This window comes from Chenopodium quinoa, unplaced genomic scaffold, assembly GCF_001683475.1.
Source record: "Chenopodium quinoa cultivar QQ74 unplaced genomic scaffold, ASM168347v1, whole genome shotgun sequence".
NCBI lineage: Eukaryota > Viridiplantae > Streptophyta > Magnoliopsida > Caryophyllales > Amaranthaceae > Chenopodium > Chenopodium quinoa.
Window position 1 is genome coordinate 2,132,318 of NW_018743021.1, and position 22,360 is coordinate 2,154,677.

Here is a 22,360-nt window from a genome sequence, read left to right on the forward strand (position 1 = left end):
ATGTCCATGATGATGGCTTATTGATTCGCAAAGTATAGCAAGTCCTTTTTACTAACCTAGCTAAGGCATTATTTGATGGTCCCATGCATGAGTGAAAGATTTGGAATAATAGTTGGCTTCTAAGTTAGAATGCATAATAATAATAATGTAGCTTTGATAAGCAAAAAATTCTGTCGTGCTCCTCATGCTATGTGTGCTAGTGGTTAGAACGTTAAGCTCCTTAATTCATTATATGGTTGGCTTTGCATCATACTCATTGTTTCCTAGCTTAGACTCATCATTCATCTATCTCTACTTTTTTTTTTAATTTTTTTTATTTTATTGTTTTTAATATATATATAGTTCGATCAACTCATTCAATTGCTTATTAAGCTGATAGTTTATTAGGAAAGATAAAGATAAATATTGTGAATATTATATATTAAGCTGATAGTTTTGTGAATATCTTTTAGGTTATTTGGCCTTGCCCTCCAAATATCCTATTATATATATTATTGTATGTGGCCGTATATGTGAATGTGAAATTACAGAGAGAATTATTCATTATATTTTGTCATAGTTGAAACCCAAGATCGGTTTATGTACTCTATCATGCATGTTCACTCAGATGAGTGCCCTTTAATTTGGGCTTAACCCTCTTCATACCTAACGCTTAAATTTCACTTTGAAAGGAAGGGTGGATGAGATTTGAACCCGTGACCGTTGTGTCACGTTGACTCTTGATAGCATGTTAATAAATCAATTCAATTAAAAGTTTTAACTGATGGTTAAAACTCAAGATCGATTTATGAACACTATCAATGGTATATTTAGTCTTTTTTGAATTAGTAATTAAATTGATAAGGGTTGCCAAATTGGATTCACAACTAAGAACTAGCTAGTTTTAATAATTTGGATAAATTTGGGTATATTCTTATAAATTCATAATGTGAAAAGAATGAATACTAACAAAGTGATGACCAAAGTAAGGAAACGATCAAATAAACTAAATATGGTAGTGACTTTCTTTTTCTTTCTTTTTTTTTCAAAGAAAATAAAAAATAAAAATTTGAGAGCATATTGTAGTGACTTCATATCATACAAATTGCTAGGTAGGGAGTAAATAATATGCAACTATTCACTCAAAAAATATAAACCAATAAAGAATTTGTGCATCTCGATCCTCAAAGAATATCACTATCGTTACATATACCTTTCCATTATTTATTTGATATATGCACATCATCCCCTTGCTTGTGCTGTCAATCGAGGCTTTTCTTTCACCAATAAGCAATTTATAAAATTAGTGGAAGTTCCTTAGACAAAAATTATATTAAATCTAGTTAATTACAATAGTCTAATTAAGATGATAATGTTGTTAAACCTACTCCACAAGACCACAAGTATAGATTAAGTGGTTGTGCTGGTAGGGTGTAAGGTATGAATTTTTATGATTACATTAATCACATAGAGATCGGTTTTGGCCCTTTTGGGTGAATTGGTATAACCTAAGATTCCTTACATTTTCTTGAAATTGTTAACTACTACTAGTACATGGATATATAAACCAAGTAGTATTTGGAATAATCGGAAGGAATTCACCTTAAAATCTTAAAATCAAAATTTTGTTCATGTCAGTTCCAACGCAATTGTGATGGGGGATTTCTCGGCCTTATTTCCCCTCTTCTCATTTTCAAGAGTCACACTAAATAGCTATTACAAGTAAAGTTATTCTTACTAGAAAATAAAATCTACTACTTGTATAATTGACTAATTGTATATTATTCCATCTATAGGTTGATAATACATGTATAAAGTTGAAGTGTGACAAAAGAAAAAGTTTCCATCTAATTTACTATAAAATACTTGGTATATGGATGAAATAGAGTGTATAGCTTATAATGTAAATTATAGAAATTTTATTCATGTTATGGATTGATGATAGATTAAAAATTGACATGAAAAATGAAAGTGAAAGTTATACACAAATATATAGGAGTAGTCCTAGTAGACTAGTAGCCTACGAGTTTATTAGATGAGGTTGTATTCGACTTTTGAAGGTAGGTGGAACCTCATACTGTTATACGAAGTATATATGAAGGCATTTTGGAGGTGGTGTTATGTAATTGATTGTGACTTAAGCTCCCAAATGTAATTTAAGGGTGTGAAAGGAATAAAAAAAAAAGCCACAATTTTCTTGTTTTGAGGTAAGATGAATCTTCTAATTTTGTTTATTATTATTATTATTAATTAACAAAATTTGTATTCTAATAATTAAATATGATGTTTTCAACCCCATCTCATCCATTCAAAGTGGAAATCCATATTGTATTCCCTCTCTTCCGGCCTGATTGATTTGAATTAATGATCATATTGTATAGAATTCACTTTTTTTTTTTTTTTATTATTATTTTTTTTTTTTGAAGAAATTGTATATAGTATTCACTTAATTCCTTGAAACATTAAAGATAAATATATCAATTAAATCAATGTAACTGCCTTCATAAACTTTTGGTTATTGATAAAAATAAATTTTACGAATATCGTAGTAATATTGTCCAACACAAAGTTAATATGCAATGAGCTCTATTATTTCTCCGTAAATTTACATTATATTTATAATTCTATCAGTGTTTTCTCGATCACATCCTTTGCTACTCCGATCTCTTCCCTCTTTTAACATGCCCCTTAATAATATCTTAACATTGTTACTTGTACAATAACATCAGCCTAGTGCCCTAGTCTAGTGATGATATTATCCTATCTATACAATTTTCCGTTCCACCTAGGTCGGGTAGGTTTAACTAGCACTATATGTCTATATATAACTCGGTCTTTATTTTTCATTTGAGCCACTACATCAAATATCAATGGTTAATTTGTTAAATCCATGAGTTTCATCCCAATCAATATAATGTCTTCATCCTTGATGATATTGTCCTATCTTTACAATTTTCCGTTCCACCATAAGGTCGGGTAGGTTTTTTTTTTTTTTTTTTTTTTTTTTTTTTTTTTTTTTTTTTGGTGGGGTAAATAAAGAATTTTATTACCAAAAGTAAAGAGTTACTACCAAAATGAGTAGCAACTACAAGAAATGAAAGTTAAATACATGCCCTCTGGGCCAAAAAAACCAACAAAACCAAAGCCCGAAGGCAAAACAATAACAACAACTACGGAACCTCTAACTACTAAAGGGAGAGGAAACCGAAGCTACAATCAAAAGTGGGTAAAAAGCCCATACACCAAAGAAAACAAATAAGGTGAGTATAATAAAGCATCAGCTTAGCTTGAAATCATACACCATCCACCAGCATCATCATAAAGAGCAGCTTGATAACAATCCCACAGTCAGTCTGCAGAACAGTAGCATGCATGCAGTACAAACCAGGTGTAACACCCCCGATTTACTATTAACAATAAACAATAAATAAAAGAAAAATAAACAACCTTTAAATAAAATTGCGGAAGCATACACCTAAATCGGAGGTATTACCGCCACACTCGACAACTTGTCAAGTGTTAAGGCTTACAAAAATCCCAATAATTACAACCCAATAAACTAGTTCAGCTATTTTATACAACTTTACAAACTTGTTATAAACAAACTAATCGAAACATTTGAGCTCCTTTAGCTACGACCACTTGATCAACCTGTTTAGACAAACTTGACTGCTCACCATTAAGGACAAATTCCAAAATAGATCGTCGCAGGGCCACCATAAGAAAAAGACATGGCCGCAAACACAAATAGCAAAACAAAATAACATACGCATTAGCAAAAAGCTGAGTAATCACCACATATCAGACGAATACAGAGTATAATAGGATAACCAACATTACTAGCTCAATTAAATAATGTAGTTCAAAACTACATAACATATTGTACTATGAAAATAACCTTTATCAACTTAACCTCGAATAATAATAATACCATTCTTTACTCAACTCTGTATCCCATAAGTGTGCCATGCTCGTTGTCCTATACCTAGCCTTGGACATGAGTAATTCGAATAAAACCAACAAGTATAAAAACTTGAATACTCCCAATAACTAGAAAACACCTTGAACCAGACCACATACGGGTCAATTCCCACTGTAGGGGACCATAGAAAAATAAATAATAAAGATTGTACCTCATTCTTAACTCATGATCATTATCTCATTACCAACATGCCAAGGACTAAGGTCTATAACGCCGAGTCTCAAACCCATAACAAAATAAATAATTCTCAACCTTTTGATCTCATACATCGATCAAATAACCATTCACAAATTAATAATAATAACTCCACAATGACACAAGTTCCCAAATAATATAACAATTCGATCACAATATCTTAACTCTTAAAAAAACACTAATAACCCAAATATAATCAAATCTCAACCTAAAAACAATACTCTGCATTAACAACCCTAAAACCTTGACAAAACAATACTCCCTATATAAAGAACATTAAAAACCCTAAAATTTATACAACAAAAATAAATAATACGATACTTAAATCTAATCAAATCATATAATACCATAATAATTAATCATATATACAAAGAGTACAAATAATAAATCATATCACACATAACATTACGAAAATACAAATATCTCAAAAATATAGTGTGATTACACATAATAAATAATACAATCAAACATCTCCAAATTGATAAAATGTGATTATATAAAATAAATAATACAATCAAATTATAAACAAACGATCTAATTAAGGGTTGATAGTGTGATTACCTTACAATAAAATTACGATAAAACTACGAAGATCAACGTAGCAATACTACGAGCCTTCCTTACACAAACAAATGGGGGCATTATTATACAATGATTAGAAAATAATGGAGATTGGAGATGAAATAGAATTTTTTTACAAGAAATTAGTCTTTGGGTTTGGGTTAATGAATATCACCGAAAATGGCTGGCAGCGGCTGCTTTTCATTTTTTTTTTAATAATAATAATAATAATAATAATAATAATAATACTAGAATTAAATAAAGAGAATATTAGGGTTTAACATAGGTTATATACTAAAAAAAATAAGTAGAGTCCATATAAATTAAAATATGTTATCAAATAAATATTATTAAGATATGAAATAAAATCTTATTTTAATATAATATAAGATAAAAATATACGGGTATTATAATCTACCCTCCTTAAAACAAGTTTCGTCCTCGAAACTTAAAATAGAAAAATTTTAGGGTATTACAATCTACCCTCCTTAAAACAAGTTTCATCCTCGAAACTTCAAATAGAAAATTTTAGGATATTACACCAGGCCAAAAGATCACAACCATAAACCATCATCCAGCAGCACAAACATAAGGAGGCCCAGCAAGACAGAGAAGCATAAGATGCCATGACAAAGGTAGAGCAACAATTACCACAACAGAAGAGGCAACAGGAGGAGTCCTGGTAGAAGCAACAAACAAGGTAGTAATAGGAATACCACCCACCATACAATTCAGGCCATCAACTAGCACCTCATGCTAGAGGACAACACTAAAAATAGGGCCTCAACCCATTACACACCAAGCAAGCTAGAATAACTAAGACTCACCCATGACAACCAACCTCCACCACGCCAAAACAATAACAAAGCATACACCATCCACCAGCATCACCATAAAAACAGCTTGATACCAGCCCCATAGTCAGCCTGCCAGGACAGAACTATAGCATACATACAGTACAAACCAGAACAAAGGATTGTAGCCATAATCTATCAGCCAGCAACACAAACACAAGGAGGCTCAAGCAAAGCAGGGAAGCATAGGATGCCAACACAGAGGTATATCAACAACCACCACAAAAGAAGAGGCATAAGAAGGAGCCCGGATAAAAGCAAGAAACAAGGTAGAAAGAGGGATACTACCCACCATACAAACCAAGCCATCAACTAGCACCTCATGCTAGGAGACAACACTAAAAATGGGGCCTCAACCCACCAAACACCAGGCAAGCTAATATGACCAAGACTCAACCATGACAACCAACCTCCACCAAATAAAACAAAGGAAAATACGAAAGTCTGCCTACTATGCTTTTACTAGTACTACGATTTTACGACGATTCGAAATTCTCGTCCTCGGCTTCCAAAAGCATAGCTTTAGCTATTTCCACCAACATCACCATAAAATCCGCTTGATAACAACCCCGTAGACAGCCTGCCAGGACAGAATAATATCATACATGCAGTACAAACCAAGACAAAGAATCGCAGCCATGAACCATCAACCAGCAATACAATCATAAGGAGGCTCAAGCAAAGCAGGGAAGCATAGGATGCAAAGACAGAGGTATATCAACAACCACCACAAAAGGAGAGGCATAAGAAGGAGCCCGAACAGAAGCAAGAATCAAGGTAGAGAGAGGGATACCACCCATCATACAATCCAGGCCATCACTAGCACCTCATGCTAGGACAACACTAAAAATAGGGCCTCAACCCACTACATACCAGGCAAGCTAAAAAGACCAAGACTCACCCATGACAACCAACCTCCACCAAATGAAACAAAGAAAGAAGAGGCATAAGAAAGAGCCAAGGAGGAAGCAAGAAACAAGGTAGAAATAGGAATCACCCACCATACAACTCAGGCCATAAACTAGCACCTCATGCTAGTACAACAAAAAATAGGCCTCAACCTACTACATACCAAGCAAGCTAACATGACCAAGACTCAACAATCAACCTCCTCCAAGAACAACACAATAACTAGCTAAGTCAGGCCATAAAAATACAACCTGAATGGGCACAAACAAAGAAACTATCCACCATCAATAGGCATAATCATAAAATCACAGCTAAATAACAACCCATAAACTATCCTGCTATAACAGTAGCATGGCATGCATACAATAAAAAACAGAACAAAGGATCGCAAACATGAACTATCAACCAACAACACTAATCACTAGGAAGCTTAAGCTGAAAAGAGGAAAACAATAAGCCTAGACAGTAGAACCAACCAAAGGAGCAACTCCCATAACACAAAGAGCATCAGGAAATACCTTCAACCCCTACGGAAGCATATCAAGGGAGTTGCCACCCACCCACAACCAGGTTCAACCTCCAAGAAGAGCATCCCAACCCCTAGAGAAGCGTCGAACCCAGAAAAACAACACCAGCATCCAACCATTGCCGACGAACTACCTCAATAGGACCCCGACAACAGCACACTAAAAGGGGGGGGGGGGTAGAAAAAAAAGACCGACGAGCCTGCAAACTCGCCGACCACTTCAAAACGCACCCCAAACCCACTGAATTAGACCAACACCAGCGAAAAAGAATAGAAAAGAAAACCAACCATCGGCGAACTAGCTCAGAAACCGACACCAATCGATGAACGAAAACCCAGAAAATCGAGGGTTTGATTTGGAAAATCAAAGCCCCAAAAACCAGAAATAGCCCAACGAAGGAAAAATCAACACTTTCAATTTCCGGCTGCTGGGAAAAAGAATAGACCCGAAACACCGCCCAGCAATCGATTCAACCAAAATAGCCGCCGGAACAACAAACTCAGACCCTTCTTCAATCTTAAGCGAGGAACCCAGAGAATCCAAGAAGGAATCCGGATAGACCTGAACCACCTTCCAGCGGCCGATTCGCCCAACACAAATGCCGGAACAACGGACCCTTCTTCAATCTTGAGCGAAGGTCGAAGAACAGATCCGAGTTCCAAAATCCCTTAGGGTTTGTATTTGGAGAAATTGAAGAACAAGAAACCTGTTTCCCCTCTAACCCTTTGAAGAACGAATCCGATGAAGGCAACCACCGAATCCTTCTCCAAAGGGTTAGAGAGAAGCTAGAGTTTCTCTCTCTAGTAACAAAACCCTAGGTCGGGTAGGTTAAACTAGCACTATATGTCTATATATAAGTAGGTCTTTATTTTTCATTTGAGCCACTACATCAAATATCAATGGTTAATTTGTTAAATCCATGAGTTTCATCCCAATCAATATAATGTCTTCGACCTTTTGTAAAATTGATCAAAAGTTATATATATAAAGAAATAATCTCAAGGTAAGTCCTTACGAATTTACCATCTAACGTATTAATGTCCTCTACTCATTTACTTCACCTCCTGATAGTTTTTAGTTCTCAGCTACTTATGCTACATGTACACTTGTTGTAACTGGTGGTGACGCTAGTGAATAACTCACATGCGGCAATGATACTTCATGTCTTCATAGACGAAGTTATTAATTAGCTGCTTTGCTCTACTCTACTGATGAATCTGCTTTGCTCGAAAACTCAAAAGAATAAGATCTTAGGGTCTGTTCTCTTTCGCTTAATTTCAGTTCAGCTTAATTTTAGTTCAATTCATTTCAGCTTCAATCAGTTCACTTTAGTTCAATTTCTAATTTTCTTCTCTCATAAACAATTCATTTTATCTATATTGAGTTCAGTTCAGTCCAACTCAATTCAGTAAATCAGACTAGGACCTTGCTTTATTATAAAAAATCTTAGGTAATAAGCATACTTTTTTTTTTCTCTAATGTCACCCTAACCACCATAACACCATTGTTACAACTTACAATTCAAGAATGGGTCCCACAAATCGAAAAAACGACGAAAAGAGTGGTACATACATAGACCATAAATGAGGAATACGAAGAAGATGACGCTTATTAGGGTCCTTTGATTCGGGCGTGGTCTGCAAGTAGCTTGTCAATTTCCTTCTTCGCATACAAAATCCACGTTGCCCACCCTTAAATCAATTGAAACAACTTTTCGGGACCCTTTTTTTTTCCTTTTATTTATTTTTTGTGTGTATTTGGGTGGCATAATCCTATTGATGTCAACCTCTTTATTTCAACATTCAACTCCTTTAATTATTTTTTTTCCTTTCCCGTTGTTATTAAATTAATAGGGAGTATTCATTTTTATTATATGAATATTAAAAGATAAATAATAAGAAGTGTTTATTTTTATTATATGAATATCAGCCGGCTTAAGTACGTATGTAATTACATTATATAGTACGTTTTTTGATGGTGATGTTATGAGTTTAGATTGAAATTCGATTATATTTTTGTGCTTGTTTTTTTAATGGCTTTTAAATACCCAAAAATTACAAAAATAGATCGAAAACGATAGCTATGGGAAAATAGGTGTGAAAGATTCTTTACAAAAAGTAATTTGTAAGGGAGCTAGAAAAATTGGCTAATTTTTAACCATTTGTGGAGGGTTGTAGAGTCATGCATCAAATCTTATTGTTTCAATATTTGAATGAAAAGTCCAATAATATTTGCCAACTTTTGATTTTAGCTATTCTAATCAACTATCATATTGTATTATAAAATTATATTATATGATTGAGAAATTGGATGGGGCAGTCAATGTCGATGTGTCATGTATGGAGTGTAATTTGTTTGTTACATGCCATCTTTGAGCCAAAGCCAAAATGGTGGGCATATTGCCTTTGAGAAAAATGGTAAGAAAGAATTATATGAGAGACTATAATCAAGACATGCAAAGGAAAAATTGAAATTGCCTTTATTGCTAGCTATCACATCTTACCCAACTATTGATTATCAAATAGGTTAATTAGATATCATGTTTTCTTAGCTTATCTTTCAAATTCAATATACATGCAATGTAAAAGTACATTGCTCAATTATTGTACTTCTCTTTTTTGGTTTGTAAGATATAATAATAGTGTTTTTGAAACCTTAATCCTATTGAATTTTAGCTTAAAATGAAATATGTGATTTGCCGCTTTAATTATATGGTTTCGTCTTTAAAATAGGTTTTGGAAACTGATAGGGATGGATTAGTTCGTTTAAGGAAGAAATGTTACATAACGTACATGTCTCACATTGAAAAAGAATATATACAAATCATGCAATAATGCAATACATAATTTATGATTGATTTATAAGATACTTCACATATTTTGCTAAGCTAAATAAATTAAGATAAAGTTGTGAATTTATATATCAAATTATTTTCTTACGTAGACCTAAGATGTTGCTACATCGATGATTTAATATGGGGGGCCTTAATTGAAATTTTATAATTAATGGGGATTAGTTGTGGCTTATATGGAAAGTCCGACATCAATCTAGAAATCAAAGCAAGAACATGAGAATTTGAGATGCAAAGTATTTAGCAAATTAGCATGCACAAAGTCAATTACTCTTACCAATTGATTAGAAAACATAAAATAATGAAGGATCACTAGTAGAAAAATTGCATTTGGCACCCCCCATATGGCACCGGTTCAGCCCAAACCGGTGCCAAAAACCGGCCCAAAATTGGGCGGGATTTTAAACAAAGGGAAAAGGCACCGGTTCAACTCAAACCGGTGCCAAAAATGTAAAAGGCACCGGTTTGAACCGGCGCCTCATTTAAAAAAAAAAGCGCGTCTTCTTTCTTCCTTATTCTTCCTTCTCTTTCTCTTTCTTTTCATTTTCGCTGTTCAATTATCTTCTTCACTGTTCCATTCTCTAAACCCCTCACCTCACCTACGAAACCCCTCACCTCACCGCTGCAACAGTCGCCGGCCACCATCACCGCCGCCACCCCTGGCCTTCTCTTTCTCCCCTGCCGTTCTCTTCTCCCCTGCCGTGGTGTTTCTCCCCTCAGCTCAACCCCCTCCACGCCGACCTCATCTGTTCGACGCCGCACCACCTCCCTGCTGTAGGTTGCCGCCGCACCACCGCACCACTGACCACCCGCACCACTGACCACCGCACCACTTCAATTCAATTTGAGTGTTTTAGGTATAATTTTTTTTTATTCTCAATAATTTCCCATTTATGAACTTAAATTAATTTGTTTTGCATGTTGAAGAATTGTTAGGCAAATTAAAATTTAGGTTAGAATATAATTTAACTTCAATTTGTTTCAATAATTGGTTTTTTTATTGGGAAATTGTGAAAATATTAGAAATTAGTAACTTTGTTACTCATTTAGTTGGATATTAGTATGTTTTAATGGTTAATTTAATTTGTTTTGATGTGTAATTTTGAATAAAGTAGAGAATATTAGCCTTGTTACTTAATTAGTTGAATTTTGGTTTGGTATAATGGTTAGAGATTAGTAACCATTTTAGTTTAGCAATTTTGAATAATTAAAATGAAAAAAATTAGAGATTAGTAACCTTTTTAGTTTAGCAATTTTGAATAAAAAAATGAATTTTGAACAAATTAAAGTAGTGAATACATAGTTTAGCAATTGTTAGTTCGATGAATGATGTGTTTTAGCTTAGAAATAAATTAGTGAATTGACATGTTATGAGAAGTACATACATAATATTTAACCTAATTTTTGTTTTTTTTGTTTTTTTTAATAAATAGATTCATATGTGAATTGAAGCAAGAGTTTAATTAGCTTGAGGACTACATATTGAGCTCAAGTGGGTAGTTGCTATATTGGTATGACTACTAAACTTTACTTAGCTATATTTCTTTCTATTCATCCATTTAATTAAAGTTTATTCATGAAATTGCAACTTGTGTATTGTTTAATTGCAAATAAATACAACAATATATAGAATACTTGAATTGCATCATCATATGCCTAGATACCCGTTCAAGGCTTTCTCATTAGGAGAAAGTCTTGAATAGTCCCCGATTGAGACTGTTCTTGAATGTGTACTCTCACTTAGGTGGTGAACGTATGTTTTCTTTTCGATTTTAAGGAACATCTCGGCTTACCATTTCCTCACTATGTTCTTTGGGTACATATGTGGGTAATTAATTATCTACATCGTGTACTTGGAGAACTAGGGGGAAATGCTGACGGATTTTCCTTAAAATTGGAAAGTTGACATACATTCACTAGTGAGAGTAGACATTCAAGGATGGGTTAGGTTGGAGTGATAAGGACCCTTTGGAAACATGCATTTTTTCACTATATGAATGGTATATTCACGTTTTGTACTTGAATTTGATTTACATAAAATATGTAGCACTTACACATTATAATTATATGGTGCTATATATATGTTAAGAGACAATTTACTAAATGGAAAAGGATCGTGGTTAGATGTATAGTAGACGCGATACATTGGAATTTTGGAATGAGGTTCAAGAGTTTTGCGAGAGGGCTTTAGCTTATCAACGCACACTGGGAGGCAAAGGCCTTTATTGTCCTTGTGTTGATTGTAATTGTGTGAATGTGGTCGATAGTGTTGAAATCATTAGAGATCATGTATTATGTCGTGGGTTTAGGCAATTTTACCATGTGTGGATTTGGCACGGAGAAAGTGGAGAGTACAGTGGGGATCTTGATCGGAATGATGTGCGTGTTAGAAGCACTGAGATTCATGTGGACGAGGAATACGAGAATGATGAGTATATTGTTGATAATGGTGAGGATGGAGCCGATGAAGATCAGGCGGATGAGGTCGAGGATGAACAAGTGGATGAGATGTTGCAAGGTGTTGAAGGTGAAGTATTTGAATTATCATCGGAGGCTTCCAAAAAGCCTTTGTATCCCGGGTGCAAAAAATACTCCAAACTATCGGTCGTGCTAACACTTTTCAACATTAAGTCGAAGCATGGGTGGACGGACATCAGTTTTACTTCTTTGTTGACCGCATTAAGTGATATGTTGCCTGATGGGAATGAAATTCCTAAGTCTTATTATTACGCAAAGAAGCTCATGTGTCCCTTTGGTTTGGAGTATAAGAAGATACATGCATGTCTTAATGACTGTATTTTGTATCGAAATGAGTATGAAAAACTGCAGGAGTATCCACGATGCAAGCGGTCGCGGTACAAGCGCATGAGTTGCAATCCTGGCACGGAGGGACCTCCTGCTAAGGTGTTGTGGTATCTTCCCATTATTCCAAGGTTTAAGCGTCTGTTCTCAATACCAAAAGACGCTAAAAACTTGAGGTGGCATGCAGAGGGAAGAAAGAAAAACAGAATGCTGAAGCATCCAGCTGACTCTCCACAGTGGAAGAACATTGATTTGAAGTTTGAGGAATTTGGTAATGAAGTCAAAAATTTAAGGCTTGGGTTGTGCACGGACGGGATGAATCCATTTGGCACTCTTAGTACCCAACACAGCACATGGCCGGTACTTTTAGTGATTTATAATTTGCCTCCTTGGCTGTGCATGAAACGTAAGTATGTAATGCTTTCATTGCTAATAACTGGTCCTAAGCAACCTGGAAACGACATAGATGTTTACCTTGCGCCGCTTATTGACGACTTGAGAAAGATGTGGGACGAAGGGGTTTCCGTTTTCGATGCTCATCAAAACGAGATGTTCACATTGCGTTCAACCCTTATGTGGACCATGAATGACTTCCCTGCATATGGCAACTTGTGTGGGTACAAGGTCAAAGGGAAAAAAGCATGCCCCATATGTATTGATGACACATCAAGTGTATACCTGACTCATTCTCACAAAGATGTGTACCTACAGACTCGAAGGTTCCTTAGGCGTAATCACCCATACCGTAGGCAGAAAAAGGCTTTCGATGGAACCGTGGAAGAGGATACTGCGCCTAGACCATTGACTGGTGCTAAGATTAGTGCTCGGGTGAAAGGGATACAAACGGTGTTTGGAAAATCAGAAAAAATTGTGGTCTCAGCTGCTCTGTTTAAGAAAGAATCAATCTTTTGGAAGCTGCCGTACTGGAGAGAACATGACGTTAGGCATTGTATTGATGTGATGCATATAGAGAAGAATGTGTGTGATGCTCTTTTTGGGACGCTTATGAATATCCCAGGAAAAACAAAGGACGGAAAGGGTGCACGGTTAGATTTGCAAGAGATGGGGATTCGTCCAGAATTGTGGCCTCAAGAAAAGGTCAGAAAGGGAAAGGAGCCGAGAATAGAAGATGAAAGTGTTTCGATAAAAGGGAAGGAGAAGAGCAAGGGAAAGGGAAAGGCCAAAGATGCGTCAAATAAGAAAGTTAAGGGTAAAGGGAAGGATGAAAAGAATTATTTACCCCCGGATTGCTATACATTGTCAAGGGTAGAGAAACGTATGTTTTGTGCATGTTTGTACGGCATTAAGGTTCCAGCAGGGTACTCATCTAACATGAAAAGGTTTGTAACCTTAAATGGAGAATTGAAGCTGACAAGTATGAAATCCCATGATTGTCACATTATGATGCAAGTATTCCTACCGATTGCAATCCGTGGTATTCTACCGAAACACGTGAGGGAAGCGATTACAAGCCTTTGTTCGTTTTTCAATACAATTTGTAGCAAAGTTCTTGATCCTTGTACACTAGATGCTTTGCAAGCTGATGTGGTTGTGACTTTGTGCAAATTTGAGATGTATTTCCCACCCTCATTTTTTGACATAATGGTTCATCTGGTTCTTCATTTGGTGAGTGAGATTAAGTTGTGCGGTCCAGTGTTCATGAGGTGGTGCTACCCTTTTGAAAGACACATGGGTACATTACAAGATAAAGTACGGAACCGAGCTCACCCTGAAGGAAGTATAATGCAAGGGACAGTGGGTGAGGAGATAGGTAACTTTGTGGCGGACTACATAGCCCTTTCTTAACCTATTGGTCTTTCTACTTCTCGACATGAAGGTAGACTTGATGGTCATGGCACAATTGGGTCGAAACGAATGTCCCCAGACCGAGATCAGTTCTTACAAGCACACCTTTATGTGTTGCACCATGTTTCAGATGTGCACCCATATTTAGACAAGCACATGGCTTGTTTGCGTGCCGAATTTCCATCCAAAGGTGAAAGGGCACTTATGCAGTTGCATAATAAGAAATTTGTTGATTGGTTTCGTGAACGAGTAATGAGTGGATTGAATGATACTAATGTGACCGATACAGTACGGTGGCTTGCGTACGGTCCTAGGGATGATGTCCGTTCATTTGAGGGATATGACATCAATGGGTACACTTTTTGGACCGAGGCTCGTGATTTGAAATCTTCCTCCACCCAAAACAGTGGTGTAACTCTTGTGGCATCGTCAAGGGAGTTTGCAAGTTCTAAGGATAAATCACCTGTCGATGCAGAGTTGTCATACTATGGTCGAATTCAAGAAATATGGGAGCTTGATTATTGTGACTTCACGGTTGCTCTTTTCAAGTGTAAGTGGGTTGATAATATCAGGCAAAACGTCAAACATGAGGACTTTACTCTTGTAGATCTTGGCCACTTGAATGATAGTGCGGAACCATTTATCCTTGCATCTCAAGCTAAGCAAGTGTTCTACGTAACTGACCCAATGGATTCAAAATGGTCTATAGTGCTAGCTGGAAAAAGAAGAATCCTAGGCATTGGAGATGTTGAGGATGAGGAAGAATATGATGCGTTTGATGATTCAGCACCTTTCACTGTTCCTAGACCTGGAGTACTAAATGACATAGACAACGAAGCAGGTTATATGCGATCAGACCACAACGAAGGAATTTCAGAATGAGGTAGTTTGATTAAAAGTTAGTAATGGTTTCATTGCAAATATAGTTTAGTTATCATGTATATAGGAGCTAAGTAGGAGAAAATGATATATTTGTAGTTTGAAATTGCCTAAGTGTACTCATTATCATGCATATTCAAGGTTATAGGACCATAAGTAGGTGAAACTGGCATAAATAGCTTCTACTTAACCCAACTCCTTTGTTTTGTGTATGAACTAACATTTATTCATTCTAACAACCTATTTTCCATATGTAGATTGAAATTGGAATTTTGTACTCATTATCATGCATATACAAGGTTATAGGACCATAATAAGTAGGTGAAAATGGCTAAAATAGCTTCTACATAACCATAATAACTATCATGCATATACTTTACTATACACTAATATTGTTTTATGATTGCTTTGACAGGTGCTTATATCTCATGGCGGACGATCATGATCCTCGTTTGGTAGAGGACATTGACGATGATGAGTATGAGGACGAGTAAGAGGATGACGACTCCGATGATAGTGATGCTCCTTATGATGTGAATAAGGAGGATGACTTGGGTGAGCCAGAGGATCAGGCTCAAGATGAGTTCGAGCGTAGGCTTGACGATTTTGAAATGTCAGCTGAACGTGCACCGGCCATTGAAAATACAGCACGTGAGATTGTTGGTGAGAACCCGACTCCTGAAAGTCAAGGCCAAGGACAAGATGAAAACAACACAGGTGGTGGAGGGGGGGAAAAGGCACCGGCTGAAAGAAAAACAAGGGGTCCGACGAGAAGCTTTAAGAAACCGGACGGTCCCATGGTCTTGGAGTATGACAACAAAGGCTAACCCGGGCCCAAATGGCGTCGACAATATGCTAATCAAGTTGGCTTATGTTCGCGTAAAATCCCCATTACACATGTAATGCGGCAAGTACCTCCGGGTTTGATTCAAGCATTTTGGGATGACACAAGGGTAAGTGTGTTTTTGGCACATTTAGACAATTTAAGATACCTTAACCTTATGATTGTTTTTAAATAGAAACTAATAATCGGTTTTAATTTGTGCTTGCAGAGGCAGTTTTCTGTTCCTAATGATCCCGAGAAGAAAAGGGTGTTTGTCTCTTTATTAGGGGAAATATTCAGAGGCTTTAAGACCAAGTTGACTAATCGGTGGATCCATAAGAATAAGAAGGTGCAAACAAAGAAGAAGAATGCCAAAGAGGATAACCGTCTCCCGTGGCAAATATGGCCGACCGTGTCAAAAGATGATTGGGAAGAGTTCGTTAGAATGAAGAGTCAAAAGAAAGCCATTGTAAGTTTGTGTAAATCTGATGTCAATTGAATAATAGCTTGACACTTTTTGTATTAATGAGACTAACATTTTTTGTTTTGTAGGAACTTCGAGAGCAAAATCAAGGGAATGCAGAAAAGAAGGAATACGTCCATCGTATGGGTCCTAAGACTTTTGCTGAAAAGAGACCTGAGTGGGCCGCTTCGGGTTTATACCCTAAAGCGCTTCTAGTGGCATCGAAGGAACCCTCTAGTTCCACAATCACTACCTTGGTGAGTCGTGCCGGTGATTTCTTTTGTTCTCTCCATTCGTTTGATAAGAAAACCGGAAAATGGTTCATCAAGGGTCCGGAAGCCAAAAAACTGGCGGATAAGCTAGTAAGTTACCTATGAATTGTTGAAATTAAGTCACTTTTGCATCTAATCACTGTACAAACCATTAACTGTTTTAATGACCTCATTTTTCCTTATGCTATAGCTTGAGCACACTCAAGAGATGGTGGAGGGCAAATTTGAACCAAGTGTGGAGAATGACCCTTTCACCATGGCTTTGGGAAGGCCATACCATCCAGGACGAGTAGTAGGTTCGGGAGGGTCATTGCTTGGATGGAATAAGGTGATGGGTCCCGAATACACAAAATCGGGTACATCTCGAGCCAGTGTTAACTCACCGGGGGAGTTGGATGCCAAGGTGGCATCAATTAAGGAACAAGTACGCAACGAGTTAGTTGGTGAATTGAATGCTTGGGCGAAGCTGATGAACTTACCGACTTTACCGTTTCTCACTCGTACCCCGGTCGACTCATGTTCTGAACCAAAAGGACAAGGAGAAGGTGATAGACATGGAGGAGATGAGATACGTGGTGAAGATGTGCCACCTCACGTAAAATCAATTGGGTTATTAAAAGTTTAAAAATACCGAGTTAATTGAGATTTTAGGTGCAATGATTGATGTACTGTTGCAGGTTCCTACTCCTACACATGCGGACTCGAGGGAGCTTGAAAATCCAACACCGCATGAATTTCCAGAGTTACATGTGATTTGTAACCCTCTACCTTAATGAATTTTGTTATATCTATGCTGTTGTAAAAGTCCTATTTAACTATCTTCTTTTTATATATATACTTGTGTAGGAAGACACCCGGTGTGCACTTCTAGCCCTGGGGCATGCAAATAGTACCGTGTTGAGTTTGGTGGCGTATGGTAGTGCCCAACCGACGACGGGTGCTACGGCGGGGCCACATCATTACTCGGTTAGGATCGATTCAGTGGTTGCGGGGTTCGAAGATATCCCACTACCCGTACCGATAGAGGAGGTTGAGATAACAGCGCTTTGGCAAGCTGTAGGTAGCTTCGTTGATAGGCCACGTGCATGGGTGAAGTTGATTAATAAGGAGGTAAATTAGCTACTCACTTGACTATTTTCTTCATTTCTCAAATTTTAAACTCCTTGCATATCAAAACAACTCATAATCACATATTTATAAGTGTTTTTCATTTGAAATTACATTAAAATCGCTAAGTTCTAAGGTTTTGGGTCCAATTCATCAAACTAAAGCCACTTTGAGCCGAAATGGCTACTCACTTGCCTATTTTCTTCATTTCTCAACTTATAAAATACTTTCATCTCAAAACAACTCATAATCACATATTTATAAGTGTCTGTCATTTGAAATTACATAAAAATCGCCAAGTTCTAAGTTTTTGGGTCCAATTCATCAAAAAAAGCCATTTTGACCCGAAATGGCTACTCACTTGGCTATTTTCTTCATTTCTCAACTTATAAACTCCTTGCATCTCAAAACAACTCATAAATACATATTTATAAGTGTTTGTCATTTGAAATTACATAAAAATCGCCAAGTTCTAAGTTTTTGGGTCCAATTCATCAAAAAAGCCATTTTGACCAAAAATGGCTACTCACTTTGCTATTTTCTTCATTTCTCAACTTATAAACTCCTTGCATCTCAAAACAACTCATAATTACATATTTATAAGTGTTTGTCATTTGAAATTACATAAAAATCGCCAAGTTCTAAGTTTTTGGGTCAAATTCATCAAAAAAAGCCATTTTGACCCGAAATGGCTACTCACTTGGCTATTTTCTTCATTTCTCAACTTATAAACTCCTTTAATCTCAAAACAACTCATAATCACATATTTATAAGTGTTTTTCATTTGAAATTACATAAAAATCACCAAGTTCTAAGTTTTTGGGTCCAATTCATCAAAAAAAGCCATTTTGAGCCGAAATGGCTACTCACTTGGCTATTTTCTTCATTTCTCAACTTATAAACTCCTTGCATCTCAAAACAACTCATAATCAATTATTTATAAGTGTTTGTCATTTGAAATTACATAAAAATCGCCAAGTTCTAAGTTTTTGGGTCCAATTCGTTAAAAATAGCCATTTTGACCCGAAATGGCTACTCACTTGGCTATTTTCTTCATTTATCAACTTATAAACTCCTTGCATCTCAAAACAACTCATAATCAATTATTTATAATTGTTTGTCATTTGAAATTACATAAAAATCGCCAAGTTCTAAGTTTTTGGGTCCAATTCGTCAAAAATAGCCATTTTGACCCGAAATGGCTACTCACTTGGCTATTTTCTTCATTTCTCAACTTATAAACTCCTTGCATCCAAAAACACCTCATAATCACATATTTATAAGTGTTTTTCATTTGAAATTACGTAAAAATTGCCAAGTTCTAAGTTTTTGGGTCCAATTCATCAAAAATAGCCATTTTGACCCGAAATGGCTACTCACTTGGCTATTATAAGTGATTGTGAGTTGAAACTTATTATTTCTCAAACTATTTCAGATTTCCAATGGAAGCAAAACTTCAAAGAGAAAGAGGGTGGAGAAGCCTAAAAGAATTGATCAACCTAAGAAGAAGCTGAGTGAACAACAGTCCAAGAGTGAACAAGCGTCGAAGTTGCACTCTTCGAAAGGTTCACCCATGCCACCTAATCCAATTGTTGAAGACATTGTTCTTCAATCTCTCTCTACTGACATGAACTTTCTTCACAACCGTGCTTGTCATTTGGTCGATCCCATGGAAGTTGCACTTCCTAAGGCAATGTTCCACTATGATGAGGATGCAATTGCATGGATCCGCAAAGAAGATGTGAAGGAATTTCTACGTGGTGCAAAGCTTAACATTTCCCTCATTCAAAAATTCATGAGGTACTTCAATGCCCACATAAATTTCATACTTTTTTCAAGTTATTCAAATTGATGGTGATTATCCTACATCTGATAAATTAATCAATGTTCATGCACGCAGAGCACTACAGGAGCACTTAACTGACAATGATTCTCCTTGTAAAGTTGGGTGGTTATGCCCCGAGCAGTTATCCACTAATAAAATCATAGGCAACCCCCATGACGTGTTGTACTATGTTGAACAGAGTATAAGGGAATCAACGCGTGCGGGAGACAAGTTCATATTCGCCCCATGTTATAGAGAGTATGACTAACCATGTCAAATTCAATCGATTTGGCCTCATTATATGTTGACTCCTAAATATTAATTACCTTGTCTATTGTGAACTTATGTAGGGAGCATTGGAGCCTCATGGTGATTTGTAATTCCACTAACACAATTTATCACCTTGATTCAGCTCGATCATCGGAGAAGTGGCTCGTGAAGTCTATATTGCAAAAGTAAATATATATAGCAACCTATAGTGATGATTATTACTAATAAAAACTAATTTAGTAATAATACGACTAATCAAATTTGATTGTATTTTTTTATACTACAGTGTTATGAAGAAGCTACATTGTCGTGCTCCAAAGGGTCCAACATGGAAGACACCGTTGGTAATTTACATGATATTATTGTGATTATCTTGAAAATCTATGGTATTAAATATTTGCTCATTTCCTTTGCATGTTTCACTGATGTGATTTGTTTGTCATATGCTAGTGCGCATAACAAGAGAATGGACTTGATTGTGCTTTGTATGTGATGAGATTCATGTTTGACATTGTGACTCATTGTACGGACACTCAACAGCTTGATGAGGTAAGTCTTAAAACTTCTTGAAATGCTATATTGATGTGATTTCACGCCTTAGACACTTAATATTACCCAACAATGGCATGTTATGAGAAACAAAAAAGCTACTTCACAAGAAAGGTAGAAAATGGGCTGAATAGAAGTCATATGGGCCATGTTAGGGCCATTTTGTGTTAATATGCTCTTTTGATGTGATTTCTTTCCTTATACACATATAACTAGATATTGACATGTTATGAGATAAATAAAGTTCATTTAATAAGAAATGTAGAAAATGGGCAAAGTAAGGTCATATAGGCCATATTCGGGCCATTTTGAGTAAAAAGCGTCGTAAACCTTAATAAAATGCTCTCCTATACAATTTTAGGGCTTACACACATACAACTACCCAACATTGACATGTTATGAGAAAGAAATAGTTCATTTGATAAATAATGTAGAAAATGGGCTACATAGAAGTCATATAAGCCCTATTTGGGCCATGTTGAGTAAAATGCGTTGTTAAACTTCTTGAAATGCTATATTGATGTGATTTCTAGCCTTAGACACCTAATATTATCCAACAATGACATGTTATGAGAAACAAAAAGGCTATTTCACAAGAAAGGTAGAAAATGGGTTGAATAGAAGTCATATGGGTCATATTAGGGCCATTTTGTGTTAATATGCTCTTTTGATGTGATTTCTTTCCTTATACAAATATAACTAGATAATATTGACATGTTATGAGATAAATAAAGTTCATTTAATAAGAAATGTAGGAAATGGGCAAAGTAAAGTCATATAGGCCATATTCGGGCCATTTTGGGTAAAAACCGTCATAAACCTTAATAAAATGCTCTCCTATACAATTTTAGGGCTTACACACATACAACTATCCAATATTGAAATGTTATGAGAAAGAAATAGTTCATTTGATAAGTAATGTAGTAAATGGGCTATATAGAAGTCGTATAGGTAATATTTGATAAAATACATATTTTTTGCCTAATTAATTATTTTTAAAATAATGTTTTTGTATTTCAAGTTTTGCAAGGTCCAAAAGGATGGTCCGTTGACAATCAAGGAGCTTAATGAAGTTCGTGACATGTTGGCGCCTTTCATCACCTTCAACATGTAAATGGCATGCATTGTAATTGTAAATTATTTATGTTAACTTTTGAACTATATATAACTTATTATTCATTAAATATGTGTACTTATTATTATTTGTATATGTAAGCAACTTTTTTTTTTTTTGTATTGCGTTTGGGAATATTTATATCTATATATATATAATTGAATTCTTGTATCTAATATTATTTTTGTATATAATTAATAATATTATTATTAGTTATTATAATAATAAAATTATTAATTATTATATTTAATATAATTGCTGGAATTACAGGGTATTATTATTGCAGGGTTTTTTTTAAAAATATTATTGCACGATGGAAAAAAAACGAAAAAAAAAATTATACAAAAGGCACCGGTTAGGCAGGAACCGGTGCCTAAACTATCCACCACCCAAAAAAAAATGGCGGGAGAGCAGTATTAGGCACCGGTTAACCGGTGCCTATTCTACCCTATGGCACCGGTTAACCGGTGCCTATTAAACCCTATGGCACCGGTTTTGAACCGGTGCCAAATAGGGGGTTTTTGGCACCCCTCAAATAGGCAGTGGTTCAAACCGGTGCCTTAGACCGGGTTTGAACCGCTGCCTAATACGT